At 42.6% G+C, this 24290-nt stretch overlaps 1 long non-coding RNA gene across 1 annotated transcript in view; it reads left to right on the forward strand.

Annotated features, from left to right (window-relative positions):
* The first annotated feature begins 7988 nt into the window (after nucleotides 1-7988).
* Nucleotides 7989-24290, forward strand: part of LOC115271151 — a 56225-nt gene continuing 39923 nt past the window's right edge. The window contains exons 1-2 of the long non-coding RNA XR_003899756.1: nucleotides 7989-8059; nucleotides 20808-20868. This is a non-coding gene — a long non-coding RNA (uncharacterized LOC115271151). The remainder of the gene's footprint in view (nucleotides 8060-20807; nucleotides 20869-24290) is intronic.

The raw sequence follows: 24290 nt of genomic DNA on the forward strand, positions 1-24290 counted from the left end.
TGCATGCATTAAAATGCCATAAATATTCCAAATGTATTATTAGCCCCCAAAACCACAAGTTATTGTTCATGGGCTACTTTTTAGAAGTGTCCACTCTGTGGGCACGGCCGGCTCTAACTTTTTTGCCGCCCCAAGCAAAAAAAAGAGTGCCGCCCTCCATAGCGCCGCCATAACACACCCCCTCAGCACTGCGCTGCTACTCCCCCCCCACGCGGAGCGCCGCGCCGCCGAACCCCCCCCGCGCCACGCCGCCAAATCCCCCCAGCCCCCCGCGGAGCGCCGCGCCGCCGAACATGCCAGCCCCCCGCGGAGCGCCGCTGAACCCTCCCGGCCCCCCGCGGAGCGCCGCGGAGCGCCGCTGAACACCCCCCCCCACACCGCGGAGTGCTGCACCGCCGAACCCTCCCGCCGCCCCACACACCGAGCGCCGCTAAACACCCCCACCGCTGAGCCGCGCTGCCGAACACACACCCCCCGCGGAGCGCGCCGCCACACCCCCCCACCCCCGGAGCGCCGCTGCCGAATCCCCCCCCAGCCGCCAAAACAAAAACAACCCACCCCACCCCCAGCGCCGCCCGACTGAACCCTCCCCAAAAAAACAAAAAACCCTGAGCGCCCCCCGCCACCCCAAGATTGGCCGCCCCTTACCAGGTGCCGCCCCAAGCACGTGCTTGATCGGCTGGTGCCTGGAGCCAGCCCTGTCTGTTGGGGAGCTATGATTTTTAGTTGCATCTAAACAATACTTACATTTCTGGGATTTTAGTTTTAAACAAAAAATAAATCCACTGAAAATGGTGGGGGAAACCTAGTAGCATGATTTTGACAATTAAACCTTCTTCAGAAATGTTCTGCAGAGAAAATATTGCATACACCATTAATAACACCCTTTTGCTTACAAAGGGCTAAATTGTGCTTAGCCCTAGCATGACTGCCCAAGACAGTAGGAGGGAGTAGAGATTCTCCTCACTTGCAAGGCTACCCAGGTCACACCTCTTGCCTTCAGGTGATAGCAGTAGTTGAACACCTGGTGTTACCCCTGAATGCAAGTTGGCAGGTAGAGTGTAGCAGGTGCAGGCATGGTTCTGCTGCTCCTCTTCTCCCCACCATGGGAGCCTGTGGAGTAATAAGTTGCATGTCATAAAGGGGTGTCACAAATTCCCCACTCACACCTTCTGTGCAACCAGAGATGCTCAGAGGAATTGTGGCTCTACAGCAATGCCTCTGAGTGCTCCCCTGCACCTGAACATCACCTTTTACTTCAGGCTGAAGTTACATGGTACACTATAGCCCAAAAAATGTCAAAGAAAGATCTTCTAATCAAAATATTATTCCTCACTTTATTTTTCCATTTCTATCTTGCTTTCCCTTTTGTTCCATTCAGTTTAGATGTTCTACTGAAGAGTTTTCTGTATTTACATTACAACAGATAGTTGTTAGATGGACAAGATGACATTTTAAAATTACTGTATATTGGTGCCTCATATGAAATTCCATCGGATCAACAGTATTGTGTGTCCTAAATGACCCCACTAAGCAGGCTGGGAAGACCTGATTCAGCACTGTATTTAGATAAGGCTAATTCAGCAACTAAATATGAAACTATTTTGACATTATTTTTATGTTCCCATCATTTCTGACTAGCTCCACAGTCATTTGATGCACCAGCAAGCTTTGTTTTATTTGATCCAAAACAGTTTCCCCTGACTCCACTCCTAGAATAACAATCAACATATAGGAACTCTAGTAAGTGGTGTTTTTTAGTATATGGGATAGTTTAAAATGTTTATTTTATTGTTCTATAATATTATTTTAGAAGATATATTGAAAAAATATTGCCTCCTACTAAAAAGACATTTATTTGTGGGGTCCCATCCCTCTGCCCCATGAGCTAGCCAGTTGTCCATTGGAATTGCTGATGATTGTGAAGTCACAGAATGATACATGATGATGTGTTACAACAGGACTAGTCAGAATGAATTGTTGTGACTAAAATATAATTTTTGTTAAAATTTAATTGTAGGTGTCTTCAGTAGTGGATTCCTATAGGTGAGTGTGGCGGTATCACATTGGTTGAAAAAAAATGCACAATGCCCAAAGGTAGTTGTCATTGTGTCTAATGACTCTTTATCAAGTAGGAGTCCAATTGTGCCTGTAAGGGGTATCTTCAAAAGCACTCAGCATTGGCCTATGCTAAAAGTACAAAATACACCGTGGAGATCCAAAGTGTAGGGTGGGAAAGGTACCCACTGCTATGTATTTTAGGGGGATTCAGTGTACCCTTCTTTTGCAGGTGGCCAGTTCTGTGAGACAGTTTAGAGGGAGGGCAGGATGTTGCCCCCCCCCATCTCTCTTCTCCTTTTGGGGAGTCTACTGTAGCTAATTCCCCTTCTGCATAGGGGAGCACAAAGACTGCAGTTGTTAGCTCTTTCTGTGGATGTTATGAAAGAGAAGCCACTTGTACCACACATGGGCTGGGCACAATTTGGCCATAAATTAGCTGATCTGAAATATTTTTTAAAAGTTTAAATACCCAAAATAATGCTGCCCAGGGATTTCAGTGCAGTTTTACTTTTTTGAAACTTGAGGACTGACCGTCTGTGCACTCTATATGCTTCAATAGGCTCCTGTTCAGGTCTAACTTTTGAGAGTAGGAGAGTTTAAATTCTAGGCAGACTCTTTTAAATGGATCTTTCCATGTTATCAGACTTGAATCAGAAAGTGCATTCCAACAGAGTTCACCCCAGTTTGGCCCAGCTTGCAGTGCACAGAATTGTTAAGCACCCATACCTGTGACAAGCCAGCACTGGCTGCCAGTGCAGGCCCAGCTGACTGGCCTCATAGACTTTAAGGCCAGAAGGGACCATCCTAATCATCTAGTGTCTGACTTCCTGTACAGTAACTCCTCGCTTGATGCTGTAGTTATGTTCCTGAAAAATGCGACTTTAAGTGAAACGATGTTAAGCGAATCCAATTTCCCCATAAGAATTAATGTAAATGTGGGGGGGGGGTTAGGTTCCAAGGAAATTTTTTTCACCAGACAAAAGACACAGTATATACACACACACACAGTATACATTTTAAACAATTTAATACTGTACACAGCAATGATGATTGTGAAGCTTGGTTGAGGTAGTGGAGTCAGAGGGTAGGATATTTCCCAGGGAATGCCTTACTGCTAAATTTCAGAGGGGTAGCCATTTTACTCTGTTTCAGCAAAAACAATGAGGAGTCTTGTGGCACCTTAAAGACTAACAAATTTATTAGAGCATAAGCTTTCGTGAGCTATGGCTCACTTCTTCAGATGTATGGAGAAGTGGGTCATAGCCCATGAAAGCTTATGCTCTAATAAATTTGTTAGCCTTTAAGGTGCCACAAGACTCCTAGTTATTTTTACTGCTAAATGATGAACTAGCACTCAGCTGAGCCCTCAAGGGTTAACACGTTGTTAATGTAGCCTCAGACTCTATAAGGCTGCACAAATGGAAGGAGGGGGGACAGCATGGCAGACAGAGACAGAGAGACACACCCTGTGTGTGAGAGAGAGAGATACACATTGCCCCTTTAAGTACGCTGACCCCACTCTAAGTACATTTCCTTTTTAAGTAGATCAGCAAGTTGAGACAGCTGCTGCTGCTAGCAAGCTCCCTCTGTCCTGAGCCCTGTCGTGTCCCCCCCACCCCGCTCTATGGAGATGGGGTAAGTGGGGGGCAGGAGCAGGGGGGAGGGGGACACCTTGACATTAGCCCCTCTATTCTCCCCCCACACACACACAGCAAACAGGAGGCTCCGGGGAGCAGCCCCAAGGCAGAGGGCAGGAGCAGCACATGGCAGTGAGGGGAGGGACAGCTGAACTACCGGCAATTGATAGCCTGCTGGGCAGCTGCTGCACAGGGAACTTAGGGGAGCAGGGAGCTGATTAGGGGGCTGCCGGTCCACCAGTTCGAAGCCCCCACCAGCTAACTCCAATGGGCTGCTCTTTCTGCAAGCAGTGAACAAAGCAGGCGGCTGCTAAACAACGTTATAAGGGAGCACTGTACAACTTTAAACGAGCATGTTCTCTAATTGATCAGCAATGAAACAATGTTAACCGGGATGACTTTAAGTGAGGAGTTACTGTATAGGATTGGCAGGTGTCCGGTTTTCGACCGGAACGCCCAGTCGAAAAGGGACCCTTGCTATGGGGCTTGCAATTTCATGTGCCAGTTCCTTTAATATTGTTGGATGGATTTAACCCATTAAGCTGTTCGAGTTTGACTCAACATTGGATGTGGTAATTTCTACTTCCATATCCTCATTCCCATTAGCCATCCTGCCACTACCCCTAAGCTCTTCATTACTCTTATTAAAAATTGAGGGGAAGTATTTGTTTAGGTATTGAGCCATGCCTAGATTGTCTTTAAATCTCTACCCCATCCTCAGTGCTTAGCGGTCCCACTTCTTTCCTTGTTTTCTTTTTATTTATATGGCTATGTAGAGCCTTTTATTATTGGTTTTAATTTCCTTTGCAAGGTTCAACTCTGCTTGGCTTTTGGCTACTCTCACTTTATCCCTCCACTTTCTGACCTTTCCGTGCTCATCCATCCCGTCTTCCATTCCCTGTAGGATTTCTGCTTTCTCTGTTTGAGATGCTTGCTCCTCCAGCTTGGTCTGCAACCCTTCCCTATGATTTTTTCCCCTTGCTTGGGATGCAGGCTTCAGTGTTACCCGCACAAAATTCTCTGTTACTCACACACTCTAGGGGCACCCACCTTTACCCAGTTCCTAGGGCTCAAGGCGTAACCTTATCCTGTAGAGCGCCCATCCTTACCCTTTTCCTAGGGCTCAGGTTTAACCCTCTTAATTTAGGCACCCACCCTCACCGTTCAGTGGGCTCTGGGCGTAACCTTACACTCTAAGGGCTTGTGGGGTCTTTTACCAGTGAAAGAGCCTTACACAGTAATGTTCTATTTAACCTCTATTTATTAACAATTACCAAAAAGACAAAAAAAATGCACATGTTAAACATACAATGCTCACCACTCCCAGTCCCAATAAGGCAGATGAACTTTTCTTGATGGCCAGTCAGGATCAGGGGGACTCTGGGGGACTCCAGTTTCTGCACGGTGTCATTGGCAGAGTGTTGAGGTCTGGCCGCTCTGATCTTGGGGCTGTGTCCTGGAGTTGGTTCCTAAGAATTTCTTTTTGGACCCAGTTTATATAGTGAAACTAGAGTCCTGCTTAGCTATACCTTAACCAATCATTTTACTAACATTTTACTAACCAAGCCTAACATATTGCAACAAAATTCTCTAACCAATCATACCCCACCACTTTCATTAATTTACACCTAGCAAAATTAATTATGTAACCAACAGAAACAATCAAAGAACCAGACAGAGACCATACAAACAATAGAGAAGTGGGGACCATAATGACCAAAAAAAAAAAAAAAGAGGATTTCATAACCACAACTGTTGATAAATGATTTCTTGCCAGACAGAATGTTACCAAACTAAGTTTTCTTTAACCATCTTAAAATCTGTTTCTTTATCTGGTGATGGTGGGTGCTATTAGGATAGGATCTTCTTAACAGCCTAATATTACATTGTTTTAATGTAATTTAGATGGAATGTGAGGATGACACTTCCTGCTTCTTAGCTAATGGCTGCTGCTCTCCTAATATGACTGCAGACAAAGGCCTGAGGCCCTACAATATGGCTATAGGAAATGGCCTTATTGTTAACATCAGCTAGTTTCTGCAATATTGACTTAAAGTAATTCCAAGCCTCCTCCACATTCAAATCCTTGAGTTCTTCAGTCCAGTCCACTTCCCTAACTAATTCCCCTAATTTTTTTAAGTTTGCCCTTTTGAAATCAAGGACCCTAATTGCAGATCCATTTTTGTTTAGTGCTCCATTTAGTTTAAACTGAATTAGCTCATGATCACTCAGACCAAGGGGTTGTCCCTTTATAACCAGTTGTATGAGATCCTCACTAATACCAAATCTAAAATGGCATCACCTGTTGTTGGTTCCGTGACTATTTGGTGAAGAAATGTCAGCTATCACATCCAAGAAAATATTGGCCTTATTATTATTAGTCGCACTTGTCCTCCAGTCTATTTCTGGGAAGTTGAAGTCTCCCATAATCACACAATTCCCAGTAGTACTTATTTCATTAAAAACATTAAAGAGGTCTCTATCCATATCCAAATCAGATCTTGGGGTTCTGTAGCATACCCCAAGCACTATTCCACAGGAACCTCTAGTAGTTTTCTTCCCCAAAGTAATTTTGACCCAAACAGATTCTGTTTTATCCATTCCATCACTTCTAATTTCTCTAGTCTACCTCATCATTAATATACAATGCTTCTCTACCACCCTTATCTTTATTTCTGTCTTTCCTAAACAGCACATACCTTCAATACCTGTACTCCAGTCGTGAGTACTATTCCACCATGTTTCTGTTATCCGTCTAATATCTGGTTTCACTTCCTGCACCAGTAGTTCTAGTTCCTCTATTTTGTTATTTTGTTTGTATCTTAGTTGTTTCTGCTTGGCAAATTGGTTGAAACTATAGTAAAGAACAGAATTACCAGATCACTGACCTATTAGTTCTCATCCTTAAAGGAAACCTGCACAGCATTTTCAAAAGATGAGCTTGGGATCTTAAATTCATTACTCTGCTAGTTGCTAAGGCCATGTCTACACTACAAAATTATGTTGGCCTAACTTATGTTGGCATACATTCATCACAGTTATTAAATCACTTGTGTGTGTGCATGCTTGGTTCCATGTGTTGGCAGTGCACGTCCCTACCGGGAGCGCTTGTATTGTAGTGTGGGGCATTCTGGGATGGCTCCTGAAAGCGAGTAACAGTTGATGTAAGCAAAGCAGTGTCTACACTGTCCCTGCGTTGACCTAATTACATCAACCATGACTCTATGCCGCTTGGGGAGGTGGTGTTACTTAGGGGAGGTCTACACTTAAAACGCTCCATCGGCGCAGCTGCATTGCACTGTAGCACTTACGTTAAGATGCCGCTACGCTGATGGGAGCCCTTCTTCCATCAGCATAGTTAATACACCTCCCTGGGAGGCAGAGCTATACTGACATAGCGCTGTCTACATGGGAGTTTAGGTCAGTATAACTGCGTTGCTCAGGGGTGTGGATTTTTCACACCTCTGAGCAATGTAGTTATACTGATATAGGTCTGTAGTGTAGACCTGGCCTAAATTGGCATAGAGAGGCACTTATGTTGGCGGAAGCCAAACTTAAGTGAAGACATTTCCACAGCTAGGTTGACACAAGGCAGTTTATGTCGACCTAACCATGCAGTGTAGACCAGCCCTGAAAATCAAAGACTGAATAGGGACACTGGATTTGTGGTTTATTACAACAATCTGTAACACACTAACCCCCTCTTTTTGTTTATGACTGCGGAAGTGTTAACGGGCCACTCTACCTTGAATAGTCTCTTACAATATGTGCTAACTATGCTAAACAATCTGTTCCACCTTCCATTTTGCTGCAAGCTGGGAGTTCCTTTCCCAGAACTGTCTGACTTGCAAGCTTGTCTCTCTCACCAACAGAAGATAGTCCAATAAAAAGTAATCAAGTGGACAGGTTCATATCATATGAATAAAAAAGAATACAAATATCTCTCCCATACTTCATAATGTATATGCAAATAATTAAAAAAGACTATAGTGCACAAAAAATACAATCCAAAGAATTGAATAGTGTTACAGTGGGCATTGTTTAATTCAGAGTTAAATGCTGATTTGTTTTTAAGTCATTCTGATATAGTGTTAGCCAAAGACAGGCATGGTCATACCCAGAAGCAGAGACAAAAGAGGTTACTTTAAATTGTAGATATGCAAGTATTAAAAAGTAACAAAAAAAATTACTAAGACTTCCAGTTTACTGGATATGAAGTTATTTGATAGTTGCTAACTCTGTAATAGATTACACAGTTTGTTTTATGTCACGTGAACTTTGTACCAGGCTATTCTGAGTTCATAAGTATGCGGAACTTCATACAAGCAGCCCTTGAAAGTCAATTTCTGCAGATTTTACTGGTAAGAAATTTTTCCATTTGTATTTAATCAATTACATTGTATATAATATTAACCAGAGGCTGAATCTTTCATAACACAGATTTCAGGGAAGCTATAAAGAAAACAAATTTTAAAATCTAATACAAAAACAGGAATATAACTTATTACATTTATAATTGGTTATAATTCCTACAAACCATCAAAGTAACTTCATGTGAAGAAAAGTTACATACATTTTGCCTAGCCATATTCTACTTTTAATACACATTTGCTTTCTAAAAGCCACTGAATAGAAGTGTGCAGTTGGTTTACTTCACTATTTCCAACCAAGCATAATTAGTGAAGTTTACTGAGATATAACAATAACTCTGGGAAAGTATCTTGGTAAACTGAAATAAATTATCAATAACTTATTAAATCATAATGGCTCTAATGGTGTCTAAAGTCCATTTTTTTAAAACTACTTATTTGTATTTATCTAGTAAAGGAAATTAATATATGTTTTTAAAATAGGCATTCAGCCATATATGTGTTAACCCAGAAGACTATAATGGCACTAAAGAAATAATAAATGTAATGCATACTTTTCAAAATTATAATGCACAACAAAATAGGCACTTTTCTAGTAGGTAATAATATCTAACAAAATAAGTATAAAGGACTACTATTACAAAGCCCTATCCAGTGCATGAGCTTCGCAAAGTGCACAGATGTATTATGTGTAGAAAGAATGCCATGTTTATAGATGCTAATTTTTAACTGGCACAAGTAACTCTTTGCACTTTGATTGTCTGAAGATGGCTAAAGACCTACAGTGTCAGTTGGTAATATTATTGTGATTAAGCAGATAACTTGAACTACTGATTATTTATTAACTGAAAGTTGAAAACTAATTACCTGAAATTCTAGTATGTCGGGTTAGATTTACTTTTATCTTATAAACATTGAGCACTATTACAGTGCCATAAAGAGGGTGGAAATCAAAAACGTAGCATTCAACGTTACAACCTCTGCTTACTCTGCGTAGTACTGAACACATACAAATAGTCACTCTGACTTCAATAGTACATTGTTATTTGCATAGCTCCCAATGTGTACACATCACTGTATTGTTGTGGAGCCAAGTGTAGACATGCCCTTAGTGTCTATACATACATCTACAACCACTACACTCTTACAACTGCCTTAAATGGAGGACTTGTTCACGCATCAGCTTCAACAAATCCTGCATCGTGGCAGGGGGTTGGACTAGATGACCCTTGTTCCCTTCTAATCCCATGACTCTATGGCCCTATATTCTCTATAGCAAAGAAATAACTATTTCTGGGGATTTAGCACTAATTTATTAAAAGGTGAATTTTGACCTATCCTTATTTGCATCATGAGGCTCCTATAGAAATGCCAATCTAAGCCATCAGTGCCTTCAAGACGTGTGTCCCAATTGCAATTTTTTCATTAGAAACATAAGCCGTATGTGCAGTTTTACTCTTTATTAAAGGGACTATATGGTATCTCTGCTTACTTTTGTTTAAGAAGATTATGCCTCCTGTAGCCCCCTATTTGTCGGGGCGCCCAAGCAGGTGGCACTGTTACACATAGTTTTCCAAATTAGTTTTCTTAGGGTGTGAGCAAATGTTCAGTCTTAGGAAGGCATACTATGTTATTTTTTGTTATGCAGGGTTTTGAGTGGAAGCGGTAGTCCTTGGAGAGTGAGCAATGTGAGCAGCAGAAAAGTTTGTCTATCTTGGTCTCTGATGAGAGTCAATTCTTGAGGCAGAGTTACTCCCAGAAACCAGGAATTGGGGTTGGCTGCAGTTCCTCACAGAAGAGATGGCCTGCATGCTGTTTGACCACCTCTTTCCGGATCAATGCATGTGTGTAAATTAAATAAGTTATACGATGACGGTACTCAGACTCCTCATCACTGATTTCTCCTCCACTGGGAAGGTGACCTGCAAGGCCCTGAACTCTGCAAATGCTCAACAGAGGGGCAATACTGGTATCAGAATGGAACACTTGTGCTGGAAGAAAGGGCAGTCACATTAGAAACATGCTGCAGAATCTGCCATCACAAGTAGGAGAAACAACTGATTTAAAATTAATCCCAGGAAGTTGGCCAGACTTCTCTTTTTCAATCCAGAAACAAAAATTAGCAATAGGAGAGGCTTACTATGTAGATTACTGTCATGGAATGGGGACACTTTTTGCCCTTTGAGTTCCTAATACTGAGGTCCTCACTGACCTCTCACAGTGATTATTGTAAGAATGTAGAAAAATAAACAGCAGAGTAATTTAAAATATAAATGCCCTGTATTACAGTAGGGAAGAAAGGGAGAAGCAAAGTGATGAGGCCTGCTGGCCTCGGAAGTTGCAACTACTATAGTGGAGCACTGAAACTGATCCTCAGCTTGTGTAAATTAGCATAGCACCATCCTTCACTAGATGAGAAACTGGCCCGGACTATTTTATTTCCATTATTTATGTCATGGCTGTCGGGCCCCTTCTCAGCCGTGGTGCAAGTGGAATCCATTTCTTACTGGTAAGTGGGGGAAGCCATGGCGGGCATGTGACCTCCTCATGTGACCTTCCACGTGACTTCTCCCCACCCTGCCTTCAGCCCGGGGCACCTACGCTCTCCCCATGATCCACCCCCTTACCTGGGGATGGGGGAGGCTCTGTCCTCCTCCCGCTTTGCCTTCGGAACTGCAGCGGTGAAAGGAGCAGCTCCTACAGCGTGGCTCTACCACCCCAGCTCTTCCACACAGGGTCCCCTCCATCTGTACAGCAGCCCACCAGATGACAGGGCTGGGGGGGGCGGGGCTGGAGGCGGTACAGCAGCCGCACCGGAGGAGCTGCCAGCGTGGGGCTGGCCAGTGGCCCCATGTTCTGCTCCTTTCCCTGCTGCGGTTCCTGGGAAAGCCCTGTGGTTCAGGGCTCTCCCAGGAACCACAGTGAGGGAAGGAGGAGAATGCTGGTAGCTCCTCCGGAGGCTGTACCACCCCAGCCCAGCCCTGTCCTCCGGCGGGGCTGCTGCTGGGAGCTGGAGAAGACGCAGCTCTGTGGAAGGGCAGGGAGTGGGGCTTGGGTTCTGCTCCTCTCCACGCTGGAAGGGGCAGCAGGGAAAGGAGCAGAACGCCGGCAGCTCCTCTGGCGGCTGTACCGCCCCCAGCTCTGTCCTCCGATGGGGCTGCTGCTGGGAGCTGGAGGAGACCCTGTGTGGAAGAGCTGGGGGCGGAGGAGCTGCTGACGAGGGGCGCCCAGTAGCCCCATGTTCTGCTGCTCCTCTTTCCGGTATGCTGTACTAGCTATAAATATCTTGCCCTACTTGCTCTGATGCTTCTCGGACAATAAAAAGGAAGCCTCTTGCAAACAAACATGATGGTTGATGACCAACTTGGGGAGCAACCTTCTTTCTTGCAGTGCTTCCCAAAAATTGGAGGCTGCAGAGCTGCAACAGAAAAGCCAGTTTGAAATAGAACATGAACAAGCTTGCCCATAGCATTCCAGCACGTCCTAGTTTTGGCCAGGTTGGAAATACTGCCTGGGACTTATGACACATAAAAAGGTGATCAAACAAAGCAGGTTTTGTGTTGGTTATGGTAATGTCATATTTTTGTCCGTCACAAAAGACTCAGGTCTGTGTATGAGGAATGGCTAAAGGAGCAAGTTGGTTTTTATTTTATCTGAACTGGTTCACCCATTCCTCACAGAAAATGTATTTTAAATAGTTAACTAATCTGTAGTATTAGTTAACACCCTGAAGCCAGCATTGCTCTTCACAGACATCAGTACTATCACTGTAAATCAGGGGATTTGGGGTTTGTTTGTTCATTTTTGGTGACCTGTTTTGACAGAGATTATTCATTTTGTAAAAATTACCTCAACAGAACTTTTGTCTTAGCAGTGGGCCAAAGTAATCAACACACAAATCTCATTAATAAGTAATAAGCAAGAATAGCTTTTTTTTTTGTTCTACAAATAAAAGCACACAAGTCATATTTTAATATCAGTAGTCTTACCTTTCTAATGCGATGGATGTGCCCTCTCTCCCCTGCCACGGCAGCCCCCAAGCTGGCGCTGAGGAGTGGGGTCTCTCCCCGGCAGCTGCAACCCTGGAGTTGGGGAAAGCAGCCCTGCATGTCCCAAATTCCTCCCACCCCCTTTTCTCACCCCACTCCCCCCTGCCACCTATCTCCCCCAAGGCCACCACCTCACCTTACATGCGAGTCTTCTGAGGAGCCAGTCACCTAATTAGCTCCACTAATTAGGTGGGTGGCCCTTCATTTTTTCCCTCTTCTCCATTCTCCACCTCATCCCTTTCTGTTGTTGTCTTATGAAAATCTCATTGCATGGGGTGATGGAACTATGCCTTTAAAATAATTCCTGTTCCTCGTCTCTCTTTTGTTACATTGTTTGTTGAGATTGTGACATCAGAGGTTACTCTCCCAATGATCACAAACCCTTTCACACTTATTCATTTGGATATTATGAGATTATTAGTTAAAACACCTTAGAACTATTTTTTTGAATAAAAACATTTGGAAATATAGGAATTGCCACACTGAATCAGACCTCAGGTCCATCTAGTCCAGTATCCTGTTCTCCCCTCGTCAATGGAGTGGTTTTCTCTGAAATACCACTGTGGTGGCAACAAGACTTTAGAGTCACCAAAAGACCTGTGCACCGGCACACAAGACCAAAAAAGCCCACAGAAAAACAAACAAAAAGCCTTCTGCTAGCCCACACCTAGGGAGGATAAATTAACTGCACCAACACACAAACAGTTAAATATTTCTATTTTGATAGTTCTTTATTTGGATCAAAATAATATTCAGTAAAATTTGCACTAGTGAGCAGCTTACGACCCTCCAAGATCTAGACTTTTATGACACTGGATTTTAAATGTGTAATAAAGACTCAAGGACACAATAGCAGATGAGGAAGCCTGAAATGATGTGCAATTCAACTCTTAAACAAGTATACTTGGGTCTTTTATTCATATATATTTTTAGATAATACTGTAAGTATGGATATGTAAGCATGTATGACTTTATGCTGATGAGCACCATTGAAGTCAATGGAGCTATGTGAATATACAATAAGGGCATAATCCAAAAGCTGTTGAAGTCAATGTAAAGAATCGCACTGACTTCAAAAGACTTTGAATCTAGCCCTAATGCCCTTGACCCTTACAGCTTAAACACTAAAGGCCTCTGCTACCCACACTTCAAGTAGTACCTTCTTCCAAGAGAAGTCGCATTGCATTCAAAGGCCCTACTTGATATGAAAATTTAATCCTAAATTAGTTGAAGAGCCACAAATAAAACTGACAACCTCTGGTAACAATGAGTGAGCTAACTCCACATTCCATAAGATGTTGTGAATTTGGATGTAAAATGACTGACATGCTTCATTATCTGGTTTATTTGAGTTATAGATTACAGACAAATTGATATTACTCCCGTTGATAGGAATATTGAACCAAAATTATTTCCAGAAGAGCATTTCTACATACAGTGAGAGAAGTTTCTCATTTTCCTTACTATAAATAAATATAAATTAATGGAGATATCCTATCTCCTAGAACTGGAAGGGACCTTGCAAGGTCATCGAGTCCAGTCCCCTGCCTTCACTAGCAGGGCCAAGTACTGATTTTGCCCCCGATCCCTAAGTGGGCCCCTCAAGGATTGAACTCACAACCCTGGGTTAATTAGCAGGCCACTGCTCAAACCACTGAGCTATCACTCCCCCTCCCAATAATACAAACAAATTTCTAAGTAATAACTTCCATGACAGTATATTTTATATTGGTGCTATCTGGGCTTGAGAAAACTGCTATAGTCATGAAATAGCATACACTGTAATGAAAAGTCAAATGGGAGGCCACTGCATACAAGTAATGTCCTAATGCCTGCCATTGTGTCATAATGCATTCATGAGCATGTCTTATCTAGGAAGCTTATCCTGCCTAGCAACTAATCCTAGCTAGGAGATGACAGTAAGTGGTTGGTTGCCTGAGCTCAGCAGTGGTGCGAAATAAATCAGCTGTAGTGGAACTGCTCCAAAAGAAGTTATTACAGCTTCTTTTCATTTAAGATTCAGAGTCCTGGATTTAAGGTACAGCTACTTTTCTCAATAGGCATTAGCCAGTGAATGTCTCTTCACCTGTTTGTATGGGAGAGTGATAGTAACATTGTTTTGTACCTATGAATAAAATAGTGGAAGCTGTCATGAAGATGTTTTAAATAGATTACTGAAGGGAAAATATGCATAGAATCATGGAGGTAAATTCACCAGGTCCTACCTACTTCATTGATTCACTTATGCCAGGTCTGAATCTGGCCTCTGACCTTTATCTTAAATTAGACACATCCAAATATTTGCAAGTTTACTGAGCATAGCCTTAATTAAAGCCTTGCTTATAGTAAACTATATAAAACAAGTTGCAGAGGTCTGGGACATTTTTTCCTCCATAAACAAATGTAATTGCGAAAACTCAAAGGTTTGGTTTAGACGCTTGCTAAAAGTTATTCAACATATTTGGTTCGCAAATCTTGTGAGAATAGGCTCTCCTATGGCAATCCCAGTGTTACCTAACTTCAGACAAGTCAGAAATGCAATGGTTGAAATCCTGGCCCCATTGATGTCAGTATGGCCAGGATTTCACTCTGAATTTATTTAGCGTGTGCATAGTCGTCTAGCCAAGCAATGGCATCTTCAGTGGCTTGATGCAGTTCTTCTAGGCCACCGCTGAACCTAGTCAGCAGGCATTCCTCGACAGTGTGCGGTGGAGTCTGTGCTGCGCCGCAGCTGCACAAAGGGCTGTCACAAAAGCCCCAGCGATACTGTTTGGTTGCACAGAGACCTTGCCCAGTCCAGAACCTGTTCAACAGGGACCACTGGGGACGGGGCAAGTCAAAACCAGGTGGGCAAATGGTGGGTTCAGTGACGAGGGACTGGTTGGAGCTTATAACACATATCCATTGGAATGGATTTCACTCTGTGAGCAGGGCTGGCTCCAGGCACCAGCCTGGCAAGCAGGTGCTTGGGGCGGCCACTCCGGAGAGGGATGGCAGGTCCAGCTATTCGGCGGCAATTCCGCAGACGGTCCCTCACTCCCGCTCGGAGCGAAGGACCTTCTGCCGAATTGCCGCCGCAGATCGTGATTGCGGCTTTTTTTTTTTTTTTTGGCTGCTTGGGGCGGCCAAAACCCTGGAGCCGGCCCTGTCTGTGAGAATAATTTCTTGTATTAATGAGCTTTGATTTTCCAAGCTACTGAGGGGATCTGGATGCTCAATACTCATTTAAACTAATGTGCATCCTAATCCCCTACACAGATTGGAAAATCGCAACCCATGGTATCTATACTAAAGTAGGTATTTATATTGGTCTCATCACTATGTTATGTGTGAGCGTCATATGAGAAAGTAGATATGTTGTCAAAATTATAGAGCACAATGGAGAGTTAGTATTCTGAGTTATATTTCCACTTCTGTCTTTAATCTCTTGTGTAACTTTGGGCAAATTATTTTACTGCTCTATGCCCCTACCTGTAAAATAGAGATAATGATATTTACTTACCTTATTGTATGGGTAGTGGGAGGGTTAATTATTAAGTAAAGAACTTTGCTCATTTGTAGAGCACTTTGAGGTTCTTTTGATGGAAGGAGTTACACAAGTGAGAAGTACTGTGGTGTTTATGCTTTGTCATCCATCAAAGTTGACACCCTCTGTGATGTTGTGATAATTGAACCTAAAAATGTACCCTGTTAGTTCAACTGTAAAACGTGAGTATACATTCATAAGATGTCACAATAACTTATAATGACCTATGACTTATAAATGTTGATGTGGAAAGGTACGAAAGAGAGACAGAGAGAATGAATTAGTCCAAACAAAAAGGCCTATTGCTATAACTGATGAACTGTATCAAGATCATGTGAACCAAATTTGGTGTGTTAGAAACTAGGCCTAATTGTTGGACAAAATAGTGAGGTGATGGGCTATTCTACCCATCACTTCCTTTTGAGGTCCTTTAAAGGCTTTGAGGAGAAAAATTGCCTTACCAGAGTGAGCTTCACCATCATGGCTGACACCCCTACCATCTCCTGGGACCTCAGGTCTTCGTCATCCTGATCCTGAGAGATGTCCTAACCAGACTGGGCCAGAAAGAGGGACACAGATTAAATCACCACCTCTACCAGCTCCATCTAAATCCCAAACACCACCTGGGATAAAATGGGAATCGGACTTTAAGAAAAACAGCAACAATAATAGGTCCAGCCCATCTCTCGCCTGCTAAAGGGAAAGGGAACAAGGCTTGTTAAAATGAAAATCTTAATATTTTCCCTTCCTTTCTTTATCTTTAATAAAAGGATAAAATGCTTTTAATGCCGTGTTTGCCATGGTACTAAGCAGACTGAGGTCTCTGTATACCAAATCCCGAATCTTGTTTAACATTGTTTAATGTTGGACAGTGAGTGGGTAATATTAAACACCTTTGGCCCATATATTTCATCTAAATTAATACAACAGTGACCTTATACAATAATAGTAATATGTAGTTCTTATATAGTGCATCAGTAGATCTCAAAGCATTTCACAATCTTTAATGTATTTATCCTCACAACACTCCTCTGAGGTAGGGAATTATTATTCTCCTTTTTATAGACAGGGAACTGAGGCACAAAGATGCTAAGTGACTTGCTTAAGGTCTCAAAGGAAGTTTGTGGTGGAGCTAGGAATTGAACCTGGGTCTCCCAAGTAATTTAGTTTACCCCATGCCTCAGTTTCCCATCATTAAAATGGAGATTATACTTCTCCACCTCACAGGATTTTGTAAGGATAAAATCCACAAAGTGCTCAGATATAATTATGGTGATGAGAGCCTGTCAGGGTTCCTTCCTCACTCTGATGTGGGTACAGATGTGGGGACCCACATGAAAGCCCCCTAAGCTTATTTCTACCAGCTTAGGTTAAAACCTGGTACACTGCCACCACCAAGTGATTTAACAAGAAACAGGGAAAGGACCACTTGGAGTTCCTCTTCCCCCAAAATATCCCCCCAAGCCCTTACACCCCCTTTCCTGGGGAGGCTTGAGAATAATATCCTAACCAATTGGTACAAAGTGATCAAAGACCCAAACCCCTGGGTCTTGGGACAATGGAAAAATCAGTCCGGTTCTTAAAAGAAGGATTTTATTAAAAAGAAAATGTAAAAATCATCTCTGTAAAATCAGGATGGAAAATAACTTTACAGGGTAGTCAGATTCAAAGAGTCCAGAGGAACCCCCTCTAGCCTTAGTTTCAAAGTTACAACAAAACAGGGATAAACTTCCCTCTAGCAAAGGTAAAATTCACAAATTGAGAAAACAAAGATAAACTAATACGCCTTGCCTGGCTGTTACTTACAAGTTTGAAATATGAGAGACTTGTTCAGAAAGATTTGGAAAACATGGACTGATGTCCAGTCCCTCTTAGTCCCAAGAGCGAACAACCCACAAAACAAAGAGCACAAACAAAAGCCTTCCCCCCCACCAAGATTTGAAAGTATCTTGTCCCCTTATTGGTCCTTTGGGTCAGGTGTCAGCCAGGTTACCTGAGCTTCTTAACCCCTTACAGGGGTGCCTCTGGCCAGGAGGGATTTTATAGTATTATACCCTTGTTGTTACCCTGCCCTTTATAGTTATGACAGAGCCATACAAATAGGTAGGGTAGACAGATAGGAAATGGTTTGATTTAGTTCCAGTTTCAGGTATCTGTTCAGGCTGGGTAGTATGTATTAAGTGCCATAGAATAGATAAGATAGCCTGGAAGATGAAAAGCATTATACAAATGTTAAGTATTATTATTATTTGCCTGAACCTATTTATACCTATCCTTAATAAATAATATCAAATCTGCTAAAAGAATAAACAAAATAAACCTCCCTCAACCCAACAGAACTGAAACTTTAAGTAACAAAAGTGCTGTACAGCATGCTTGATGCACAATAACCCTCTCTAAAATCAATGCTGGGCTGTGGGATTGAAGTATTGTGAACCCTAAATTGTTTCAGTTTGAGGATGTGCTTTGCTTTAATTGGGGGAGAGTACATGAAAGACTGGCTTGTGTGTATGTGTACTATTGACCTTTACTGAAACGAATATGTCAGACTTACTCATATGCATAAGAGTTCCTTCTACTGGCTGCACTGGTGGAACTGCTGCTGAGTTAACTGAGTAGAGGTTTGTGTTTTTGGAGCTAAATGGCACAAGTTCTATTGTGGAAGCTGCATCCAAGTGGTTGGCCTGTGCTCAGGGTGTTTGCATATGACTAATTTGTTCCACTTAGTAAGATGTGAAACAGCATATGTCATATTTTGAACCTTTGATCTAAATGAAGAAAACAACGACTAATTCATTGTTTCAGACAACAAACTTCTGACACTGAAAAGGAAAAAAAGTAACAAAGCCAAAAAAGAGAATGAAGAATTATATTTAAGTTGCAACACTTGATCTGGTCGACTGTTGCTTGTAGACTGGGAGCCACTGCCTAATCGCCTGGTATAGGACAACTGAGCTGTTAATCTTATGTGATCCATTTGTGTCTTGGAGATTACATCAGATTTTACCATATCACAGTACATTATAGAATAATAAAAGCACAAATACGTCACATTACATGGCATCAACTGTATGAAAAATGCAAGACAGCATTTATTCTTAGGGAACAGTGATTAAGAATATCTTATTCATAGACTAAAATCATATATTTTATAATAGTATATGATCCTTTGAGTGATGATAGTCTGATATTTTAGCAATGTCCTAAATTGTCATGATACAGGACATTTGGCACTAGGAAAGGGGCATTCCTCAAAATAACAAACAGCTGATCTCCCTAGCTTCTACCCTGATCTGGAGAGACTACTTTTAGAAAAGAGAGGGGTTTTCTAATCATCATTCCTTTAGCTTCTCTGCTGCGACTGCCAAAAAAGTCATCAATTAATATCTACTTGATGGTGGTTTCTGTGATGCAGACACCATTGTAAATCCTGAGTAACTCCACTAACTTTAGGGAGCTACTCTGGATTTACACAGAATCTTATCTTCTATATATCCCAATTCCTTGAGCCATATAGTGCATTCTGGTATCCTTGATTTAATAGATGGTGATTGTGAGAAATCATGAGGAATATTTCATTGATGATGTAGGTAAGGATTTTGTAACTAGAAAAGAAGATTTTCAAGGAATTACTTTAGTTATTTTGCCAAGTTAAAAATTGAGAGGTCTTAGGTAAAATTGAGTGTAACATGGCTACCCTTCTGATACTTGGAGCCTGGCAGAGTTACTGCAGCATATCGTGAGATCAGAAAAATACAGTTTGTTCCAGTTATGGAATAACCATGAAACTAGAGAACTTATTGAACAGTGAGTGGTACAAAAAGCATGTAGGGGAAAGTCATCTACTGCTAGGATCCTGGAGAGATTCTAATAGTCAGGGATATATTTGGATGTAGTGGAGTTTTGTGAGCCTTGCGCTGAATGTCAATTAACAACATCACCATAGGTGACAGAGAGTTACATTAATACCCCTCTGGATGATGGAAGTGGTTGGTTGGTTGGTTGGTTTTGTTTTTAAAATAGTAAGTCGGGGAGCTTCTGTACATGTGTTGTACTTTTAGTGTGTGTGATAAATACAACAACCACTTACACCCTTGAGATAATTAACAATAAAATTGTTATACTTTATATGCAAATTAACTCCCCTTAGACCTCTGCATGAAAGTGGCATGGTAAAAATCTAACTACTAACCTGAGAAGTCTTCTTTATAGAATGAAGTGCTTGGGTTTTTGGGTCACTGAATCAAACTGAGAGATAAAATATTTTTTTTAAATAAACTTTACATAGAAAAGAGTGAAGGGGTCTATTTAATTTTGTTCTGACTTGGATGTGTTGGATTTGCTCTTCTTTAGAGCAGCGGTAGATAGTGGTAGGTGTTCGGTGACTGTATATAGAGGGTAAGTTGTGAAGATGCTGTAGGAATATAGGTTTGGAAGGGATAGATATTTGTTCTATTCGTATATGAAAGGTAAGAGGCAAGATGTTAGCTTAAAAACTCCAGCAGCTTCCCAGCACATCTCTACTCCTGTAGAGCTTATATATTCTGTCAGGGTCCCTTCTTTAGAACTTCTGATGAAGTTTTCTTAACTTTGCCAGGGACCCTGCAGAGAAGTATTAGAGCATATGGCTGAGGATATGGGCTTGAAGCCTGCCACAGACAATAAAGTTATTGGGGATTAAGTTATGTAAAGGATTTAAGTCTTCAAACTCACATGTACCCTCCTTGTTCTGTTCAGAATTTCTTAAACTACCAAAGGTGCACAGTTGTAAACACCATGGTGCTTTCATAAGTTTGTAAACAATATAGCATGTTAATATAAAAAAAGTTATGAAAGTTATGAAAACAGACATCAGTCCTTAGGAATTATAGGATAAGCCAATGTGCAGTTTCCAGACCAAAGTGTTTTTGAGATATAATGCAGCAAAATGTTTCAGGGGAATTTTGCAAAAATGAAAACCTACAGTTTCAGACTTGACAAGTACCTGATCCAATTAACCACAAACTTCTAGAAAATATCCTGTGGCAGAGATAATTTAGGCAGGTTGATTTAGTTTGGGCAAAGTTAGTGATTGTGGGGGGAGCAGGAAATTTGTGAATATTGTGTTTATAATGAAAAGCTATTTAAAACTCTGGCTTCATAATTTTTTTAATGCTGTTTACAGGTTGTTCTTAGTGACATTGACATCTCACTGTGAAAACTTTCACGCTGTTGGACTACACACAGTGGGTACAGTATTTCTTTAAGACACACATTATCTTAGTTCTAAATGCATGAATGTACACAACCATAAAACAATCTGTTTTAATTTTTCTATCTATAGTCACTACAAAACCTTGTAGTTCAATCCTACAGTTATCTCAATTTTTGCCTACAGTCAGATCTGTTTGTATTTTTAAATGTTTTTCAGACTCCAAGAGTTGCATGTCTAGCATCTCTTTTTTTATATATATTTTTGCAGTGGGCTGCCCTGGAAGTGATTCTTAGACCGAAGAAGGTATTGTTTTGGAGTTTTTTATTTTAAATTATTATTCTTACAATGATTTTTTTCTTGACTATCTTTGGGAAATAGAGGGGAAGTTATTACTCTTATATATAGGCTGTTCAAAACACACAAACACATGAGGGGAGGGTAATATGTATGGGGAAAATGCCTCCATCAGGAAGTTAACCCCTGCTAAAGCCATCTGACATCACCAAAGGCTCTTATTAAGCACCAGAGGTAAGTGGTAGTAATGACTTAATGTACAGAAGTTTTTAATTACATATAAGTAAGGGCTTTTTTCTTCCTTACTTGAGAAAAAATAAATTGAAAAACACTAAAAAAATGTCCTGGTCCATACAATCCAAATATTTACAGTATGAATACAAGAGTTTGGATTGGGTCTGTTTTATATGCTCTGTGCTAGCCAATGATGTCTGATGGGCTGGGCTTAAGACTGCTATTGGTGTTTACTATAGGGTGTGACTAGACTCTGGAAGTATGTGTTGTTTTCCTTGGTATGACAAGTGACATATTTTAGTCCTTTGGCTGTTGCTGTCAGAGTACACAAGGCTCTTAGTTCTGGGGATGTCAATGGGCCATGTGGATGGTGACTTTCCTTCTTTTGTCAGATAATTTTTTGGGAACCACAAAGATTTACATTTCAGTTGGGAAGGGAGACAGCCCTAGTTTCAGCCCTGTGTTGTGGCCAAATCTGATGTAGAATATTGCAGTACAGCCTTTGTTCTCCAAGGTTACCAGAGGCAGTGTGATTCCAGGAGACTGAGAACAAGCAAACTTTTTAAGGTTGAAGGAGAGCTATGAACCTGGCTACCATGACAATCAGTGTCACTCTCTCTTTAGATTCATTATATATATATTCACATACACATATACATACATTATTATTTATTTTATTTATTAGTGTTGCCTGGAATGATCTATTCACTCCTCCACAGCCATACTCTTGCACATGTATTCTCCATCTTCTGCATACATGCTACTCCCATTATTGACCCTGAGAATTAAGTGCGTGAATTGAAGAAAAAACATCGCTCTTTTATTTTAATATGGTTGTTAGGTTTTTGATAGCCACAGCTTTCCTTCGCCCCTGATTTATTATTTACCTGCTCTATGTCAGTTTGACTTCTCTACTGATTATAATTCTGGTTCATGATTTTTCAGTCACAAGTCTCTCTGATCCTCTTTGTAGTATTTTAATGCCTTGTGTTTGCTTAAGCCCTTAGTTACTCTGCAGACCAGTGTTGTGCATCCAGGATGAGCATCTCTAGCACTGCTTAGAATGCTTTCTGTTGGGCTACATGGGATTTTCTTTTTATTGTTGTATAGGCTTGAGAAAACAGAAGTGAATGAAGGAATTTCTTGTGATTTTAAAGAAAATATTTCTCTGATTTGAGTGCTTTCTTATTAGTAAAATTGATATTATTTAGCATTTACTGTGTATAATGCTTTATGTTTTCAAAGTGCTGTGCATACAACTAATTAATCATTACAACATACTTGGGAAGTAATTATGGTGAGCATTATTTTCATTTTACAGGTTTGTAAAATGTGACACAGAAAGGCTAAGGGCTTGACTTACAACAGTGCTGACCAGGGCCGGCTCTGGCTTTTTGGCCGCCCCAAGCAAAAAAACAAAAACAAAAACAAAAAAAAAACGGGGCGGCAAGAACGGCAAAGCAAAAAAAAACACAAAACCGGCGGCACGGCCGGAGCGCGGGTGCAGGGGGACCGGCTAGCGGGGGAGTGGGGGAGGGAGCGGGCGGGAGAGATCGAGAAGGCGGGCGGCCAGGGCTACAGCGGGCGCTGCCACGTGGCCCCTCGCACCGCGCCACCTGCCGCCTGTCGGGAGGGCTCCGCTCCGGTCGGCTGGGAGGGAAGGACGCGGGCTGCCCTGCCGGGCTTGCTGCAGGGCGCTCCCGTCCTCCGCGCCGCCGCCCCCTACAGGGCGGCCAGAGCGGAACAAAACAAAAAACAAAAAAAAAAGCGGCCGTGCCGCCCTAGGATTGGGCAGAATGCCACCTCGGTCAATCTGCCGCCCCAAGCACCAGCTTGCTCAGCTGGTGCTTGGAGCCGGCCCTGGTGCTGATGGCCCACAATTCCAGCCAAAATGTTTTCCCACCTTATAGGATCACTTCTTCCTCTGTGCTGCTGCCAAAACCAATGTCCAATTCCATATATTGACAAAAGAATATGTCATATCCTCCTTCCTCCTCAAACCTCCTGGTATATCTTTGTTGCCATTGTTAAGTTTTTCCTTCTAGGGATATGATAGCCAGGGCCGGCTCTAGGACTTTTGCCGCCCAAGGCAAAAACAATTTTGGCCGCCCCCCCTCCCTTTATAATTACCCCACCCCCGGCCCCGCCTCAACTCCGCCCCTTCCCTGCCTCCTCCCCCCAGGCTCTTAAGCCTAGGAGGGAGGGGGAGAAGCGGGGCCCGCGCTGCGGCCACTCGGAGTCTCCCCCTCCCTCCCAGGCTCTCAAACCTGGGAGGGAGGGGGAGATCCCAAGCGGCTGCGGCGCGCGAAACAGCTGATTCGCACGCCGCTGCTCCCCCTCCCTTCCAGGCTTGAGAGCCTGGGAGGGAGGGCGAGTAGCGGCGCGCGAGCGGCAGCAGCAGCGGAGGTGAGCTAGGGCGGCCGGGGCACATTTTTAGGGGCGGCATTCTGGCGCCGGCCATGCCGCCCCTAAAAATGTGCCGCCCCAAGCACCAGCTTGTTTTGCTGGTGCCTAGAGCCGGCCCTGATGATAGCCAGCTGCAGTATTGTTCTGACGAATCAGTATTTCCTTACATATAACCACAAATACACTGATCCCTTAGAGTGAAAGACCAAAAATGGTACTGGATTCTCCTACAAAGAAGGTTCCAGGATGAGCAGTACCTTTGACCCCTCACTCAGGCTCTCCTTGGGCACTCCTTCCAACTGCTGAGCCCGTGCCTATATTTCTCTTAGGGTGGAATCCTGCATTCATCTCACTTAGCAGGGCCGGCTTCAGGCACCAGCTTAACAAGCAGGTGCTTGGGGTGGCCAAGGGAGAGGGGCGGCACCTGCGGCAATTCGGGGGCAGCAGGTCCCTCACTCCCTCTAGGAGCGAAGGACCTGCCGCTGAACTGCCGCCGCCGATCGCGGCTTTTTTTTTTTT

Source organism: Terrapene carolina, unplaced genomic scaffold, assembly GCF_002925995.2.
Source record: "Terrapene carolina triunguis isolate 2854851 unplaced genomic scaffold, T_m_triunguis-2.0 Scaffold62, whole genome shotgun sequence".
Taxonomy (NCBI): Eukaryota; Metazoa; Chordata; order Testudines; family Emydidae; genus Terrapene; species Terrapene triunguis.